Source organism: Salvia splendens, chromosome 10 (genome assembly GCF_004379255.2).
Source record: "Salvia splendens isolate huo1 chromosome 10, SspV2, whole genome shotgun sequence".
NCBI classification, from domain to species: Eukaryota; Viridiplantae; Streptophyta; class Magnoliopsida; order Lamiales; family Lamiaceae; genus Salvia; species Salvia splendens.
The window spans coordinates 8,591,430-8,597,893 of NC_056041.1; the positions used below are offsets into that span (position 1 = coordinate 8,591,430).

At 37.7% G+C, this 6,464-nt stretch overlaps 1 long non-coding RNA gene across 1 annotated transcript; it reads left to right on the top strand.

The window, feature by feature from the left end:
• The first annotated feature begins 821 nt into the window (after nt 1-821).
• On the top strand, nt 822-2,191 carry LOC121751956. Its single transcript, XR_006040216.1, has 3 exons — nt 822-1,042; nt 1,196-1,312; nt 1,866-2,191. It is a non-coding gene; the product is annotated as an uncharacterized LOC121751956 (long non-coding RNA).
• Nucleotides 2,192-6,464: the final 4,273 nt, after the last annotated feature.

The window sequence follows — 6,464 nt, forward strand, 5'->3', positions numbered from 1 at the left end:
TTGTTTCCCCTAAGGGTTTAATAAGCTTAGGGGCTAGGGTATAGTACGTAGACATTACTAACAAATTGTTGTTATTGGAATATACGTATGTGCATTATTTGGTTTAGGTAGTGCATTATGTAGCTCTTAATTGTCATTATCTCAGTATATTATGCATTATTAAAGGTATTATGTATATGGGTTAATCAACGGATTGAAGATTACATACGTGCAGTTAGTAATGTCTACGTACTATACCCTAGCCCCTAAGCTTATTAAACCCTTAGGGGAAACAAGAAACGTGTGTCAAACATCATAACATGGTACATCTTATTCGTATGCATTGCAGTTCACATATTGTGCATTATATAGTTAATAACATCCATTACTCGTGACAATTTGGTGAATTATTCGTATCGTTTTATAATTTGTTATTAATGCGTACGTACTATACCCTAGCCCCTAAGCTTATTAAACCCTTAGGGGAAACAAGAAACGTGTGTCAAACATCATAACACAACACATCTTGTTCGTATGCATTGCAGTTTACATATTGTGCATTATATAGGCAATTATATGCATTACTCGTGACCATGTGGTGCATTATTCGTAGCAGTTTCCAGCCATTATTAGATTACTATTGTACCCTCATAATGCACAAAATAGGACAAATAATGCAACACGGGATTAATTACCCAATGTTGATCTTGACCGTCCATTTCTCTAATCTAATGGCTGATATTAAGAAGGAAAAAGGAGGAAATATAGGAAAAGGAAATGAATACATCCCATATATTATAAATAGTACTAGACTCTAACCCTAATTCACACCTTCCGCCTCCTCTCCAAATCCAGATTCTGAATCTCTTCTCCTCTCCGTCGCCATCTCTTCTCCTCTCTGTTTCCCATCTCTTCTCCTCCCCGTCGCCTCCGCCCTCCAGCCGTGCTCCAGATTCTTGCCCGTCTGCTCCTCTCCACGTTGGCGTCCCTCCACCCGACGACTCGTCGCCTTCCAGCGTCCAGCAGCCGCCTCCTCCCTCAGCCAGCCACGCCGCTCAAGAAGGTAAAATCTCCTACTCATTTGATTCCTATTTAATTTGTGTATTGCATCTCAAATTGAGTGTAATTTTTATTTAGTGAAATTGAGAGTTTAATTTTCTAATACAATAAAATTTGAGTGTTTAATACTCTGATACAGTGTATATTTTCATGGTAGGTTGAATTGAGTGACTAGTCTAAGCAACTGCACGGCGCCGCCTCCTCCGGGTTCCACCCAGCCGCCGCCTTCGCCTCTTCTCGAGGGTAGCGTCAGCCCTCTCAAGTCTGTGCCTTGGTATGACGTCATGCTTCACACTCCAAGTAGACAAATCCAATTCCATAAACACGTTGTTTTATTGAATTGAAATTTAGATTGATTGGGATATTTTATATTTGATCAGCTGTTTAAGCTCTTATAGCTATTTAATTAGTGTTATCAGTGCTTTAATTTAGTATTCCTCTGCTAATTTGCTCTGCGAAGTTATCTAACACCTTTAGTTGGAACTTAAAAAAGTTATTTGCATCAGTTAATTAGCGAGAAGAAAAGCCATTTGAATCTGTTAATTCTGAAATCTCAATTCTTGAAGATATGCATCAGAGGCTGCCAATAGAACAACCGGTAGTGAGTAGTGTGAATGTGTAGCTTCTTCGTTTGGACTTGAGTGTTAAAATTTCTGATACTGTGTTTAATTTTCTACAAAATTTAATTGTTGTAATTTATGCATTGTTAGATGTTGAAATTGAGTGTTGAATTTCATATGGTGAACAATTGGAGATACCATTGTCCATTGATGTTATAATTTTCTCCAATTTACGATTTAATATATATTTTTCTAAATCTTTCTTAGATGTTGAATAATGAAAGAGAAACCATTGGAGATAGCATTGATGTAACTAAAGTTACTCCCCATGAGGATGACAAAGGCCATGAAAAAAAGAGAAGTTCTTCCCTTGATACTTGGAAGTTTGATCAAGAAAAGGCTAAGAAGGCTTTAGGTTTTAAGCTAATTGTTGATGAGTTGCCTAGATATGTAAATTTTGTTGGTTGATGTATGTTAATCATGTTATTATAGTTTTGTGATTTTTTTTTAATTTTGGTTTTTTGGTTTTTTGGTTTTTTCATACAATTTCGGTTTTTGGTTGAAATTTAAAAAATTTCGGTTTTTCGGTTTAATTCGGTTTTTTAAGTTTGGTTTTTCGGTTTTTCGGTTTCGGTTCGGTTTTAGTTTTAGTCTAAATTCGGTTTTTCGGGTTCGGTTCGGTTTGGGCGAAAAATCGAACCGAAACCCGAATGCACACCCCTAGTCACTACTTCTACTAAAGAAATCACAACGACGATTCAGATTCCGAGCTTGAGGAACATGACGGGGCCGTATTGATTGGAGAGGCGCTGGAAGTGAGTGTACGGAAACTGACCGTCGATTTGGAGCATATTGCTGATGATCGGCAACCCCGGTGTGCCCGGTGGTCTGAGTTTTTTCGCATTTTTAGGTTTTTGTGTTTGAAAGTAGAGAATCAAGATTATGGGAATAGATAATAAGAGTAAAATAAGTGACATCATTTTTTCTATTTCTTGAGGTTGTGTATATGATTATACAATGACTAATACGATACTTTAGAACAAGTCTCTTCTTTTTATTTGGGATACAATGAGCCGCAATTATTTAAAAGCTCTATGTTATTATCATTATCATTAATTATATAGAAATGAGGATTTAGGGGATTCTATTGCATTTATTTTGCTCTTAGCTATGCCCAACAACATGTATTTAACAACTTTGCACCTACTCATAGCTGCCGCAATCTATTCTTTTTTTTTTTTTATGAATAAATGATTAAATAAATAAAGCCAAACGTTTACATCATACGATCAGGCATACCCGAGGAAGAACAAAAGACATAGCCAAAGTCGGCTACAACAAAGACCGATCACATTTCAAATCACCCATCGAAACCTAGAGTGAGCGGGCCTCGTTAAAACCCCTTGGGGGTAAAACCCCATGGGATAAAACTCCCCAAGGGGAAAAAGAGTACCCTGATGAGTGACTCAAAGTGTGTTGAAGACCAAACAACCAATACCCGAGAAACTCCATCATATGTCTGGAAGATGGAGAACAACCTGCTCGTGCGAGAAACGTGAGTACAAGATGCTATAGGTAGCTTCCTTGATCTCAAAGATGACCTTAGCTGCTTTCCATGCTTTCCCATCAAAGATAACCTTGTTCCGCGTCCTCCAAATGATTGCCACTTAAGCCATAAGTGCAATCCTCTTCGCGATCTGAACAATCTGTGATCCTCTAGTCTGCAGTCCGGCCCATTTGATGACACTCCTAATCATCGTCGATCTCCTCGCAATGCCAAGCCAGAGCATGATCTGTCCCCAAACTGCCCATGTCTTCGAGCACTTGAAGAAGAGATGGTCTGCTGATTCCTTCTCCCGTCGGCAAAGCTGACATGTAGGGTCCAAGTTCTCAAAGAAGTAAAGGCGATCTCGTGTGGAAAGGCGTCCTCGAAGTGCGAGCCAAGTAATGAACGAGTACTTAGGAGGGACAACGTCCTTCCATACATATTTAGCCCAGAATCGTCTCTCACCTCTCGGCCTAAACTACTCATACGCCTCATGAACCCCTTTTTCCGCGAATCAAGTGCTCCAGAGTGCTGTGGTCTCGTCTCTAGTGCATCTGTCCAACATCTCATCCCGGATGGATAAGAGCTTCTTGATGAGCACATAATCATTCTTCTGGTGTGCCGTCCACTCCCAGATCGAACCATTCCTGAGATATTCTGCATGAATCCATCGGATCAAGAGGGAGTCCTTCTTTGAGTGAATGTTCCAGAGAATCTTAGCGTGGAACGCCGAATTCCAAGCCTTGAGGTTCTTAATTCCCTAACCTCCTTCCTTCTTTGGGGTTTTGATAAAGACCAAGGAAGTGGGTTTTTGAGCCGCAATCATTTAAAAGGTCTACGCTAATTTTCATTATCATTAATTATATAGAAACATGGAAATTAATGTGATCGAAACAAATATGTAGTCCATTGTTTTTTTCAAGATAATTTGGTGAGAATAAGTTTCTTTTGTAAATTATAATGGCTTAACAAGTGGGGTTTGGAGCCGTAATTATTTAGAAGTTCTATGGTAAACGCCATTATCATTAATTATATTGAAGCATTGAAATTGTGCAATCTATTTCTATTTTTTTTAGCTATGACCATTAACTTGTGTTTGATATGACTGTAACAAGTTTAAGTCCGAAGATCTATACAATAGGGGTAAGTGATGCCCACCTACACGTATACAAGATATGTAGCTAAAGGTCAGTACCAGATATCGATCACGGGGAAAACTATCACAAATTGTCTATATTCTGCTAAGCTTCTGCTACTATTTGGAAAAACAAAGATTTTTTATTTTGAAAAGTAAGATAAAGAAAATAAGTTAGCAATTGCAGATAAAATCACATAGATAATCAGATGAGATAAGGCAATTCCAGTTATGGTTTGTACAAGTCACATAAATATTTTCCATGCGTCACAAAGTATATCACAGACAATAGGAGCATAAATCATAGATTTGTAACTCTTAGAGAATTAAATGTTGTAACCCGCAATTTTCGGATAATAAATTTTTTTTATTGAATGCGATGTGATGATTAAAATGAAATTTCTGAAAAATAATATTTAATTTCTCGCGGAGCGAGGAATTAAATATTTTTGGTCACACGAAAAATACTTTTGAACACGATGAATTCTTTTGGTTCTTCTGTGAACTTTGTGAAATACGAATCTTGGATGATTAATCAAGTGAACATGTTGAGGAATTGTTGTAGTACTTGACATAACACCAAGGGACTGATTGTTTGGTTGCGCAAAGGAAAGTGCGTACGTGGAATAAATATTCATACTTGTGTAGTGTGAATTATTTTGTTGAAGAAATTTTTATGTCTTCGTGGAAATTATTTAAAGTCCTTTGCTTAGTACTTTGTGGTTTGAATCGAGGATCGATTGTGGAATTAATTATTGGAACAAAACTAAATACTATTACTCAATTTGTTCCATAGTAGTTGAAGCATTTCTTTCAGCACGGAGATTAAGAAAAATTGTGTTAGGTGAATTAAATAAAAAAAGAATAAAGTAGTAATGTGAATCTTGTTGATTCAAGAAACATATGTGCCCGGATTTATTCTTGCAAAACTACCCAATAACCCAAATAAGAAATAGGACAATAAAAATGGTGGAAAAGGAAGAAGATGAAAGTGTTATGATTTAGATAGATGCTTGGAACCTATTGACCTTCTAAAAAACAATGAAGACAACCCAAGACAACTTTCACCAAAATAAGAATCTAATGGCTCCACAAAACTAGCAACACAAGAACTAGAATTGCATGCCTTAACATTCAATCTAAGCCCGGCAATAGATTGAAATGCAACCAGAAGGGATTTTGGATAAACCTTCAAAGATGAAGGGGTGCTCAAATTTGAGTCTTTGTTCTTACAATATCATTCAAAGCTCGTGACAAAAACCCTAGACATGAGTAATTATACAAGAGGATAAAAGTGCTAAATAAAAGAGACAAAAAGAGTCCAAAAACATAAGTCGGGCAAAAAGCCCGGTCGGGCGTTTTTCCTCATGCAAAAAGCCCGGTCGGGCAAACTCTCTGGAATTCGCGATAAAAAACTGTCAGAACGCCCGGTCGGGGGTTTTCCCCTTGCAAAATCGCCCGGGTCGCGCGTTTCGTTCTGGACTGCGCGACTTATGTAAAACGATCATAACTTCTTCATCCAAGCTCCGATTGAAGCGTGCAAGGTACTCACGCGAAGCTCTTTCGACGATGAAGACAATGGTGGTCTGAGGAGAGCATTTGGACTTTATCTTCTTAAGAATATTCTGGTTTGAATCTGACCTCCAAATCCGGCTTGACTCTTTGCCATGTCTCCACCTTCTTCTCGGACCCCAATCAACTCATGGCCCTCAATGTCATTGTATCCTATGATTGTGAAAACCCGAATTCACATCAAGTTGGAAATGAAAAATGTAGATAGATGGAGAGAGAATAAAGTAATAGAGAGTAAAGAAAGTGAGAAGAGATGTTATGACTCGTACTAAAAAGAGAAAATGACTCTACTATCATAGAACGTACCAAAATAGAAAAATGACTCTACTACCATGGAAGAGGGGGATTAATTGACTTGTGTGGTACGAATTAACTTTCGTTGGGAACGTTACGTACACACACAAAATCACCAAATTAATTTCTAATTATGGTGATTAATGACAAATAATTGTAGCCACTAATTACCCAATTATTTGGGATTTAATCTCAATTAATCCCCTAAATTTGGCACCCTCAAATTCACGATCAATCACTCCCTTCCTTAAGTTTTACTTGCAAAAACCATTGAGAGGGTCAGAGAGTAGGAGAGCTTTTTGGTTTTCAATTAAACATC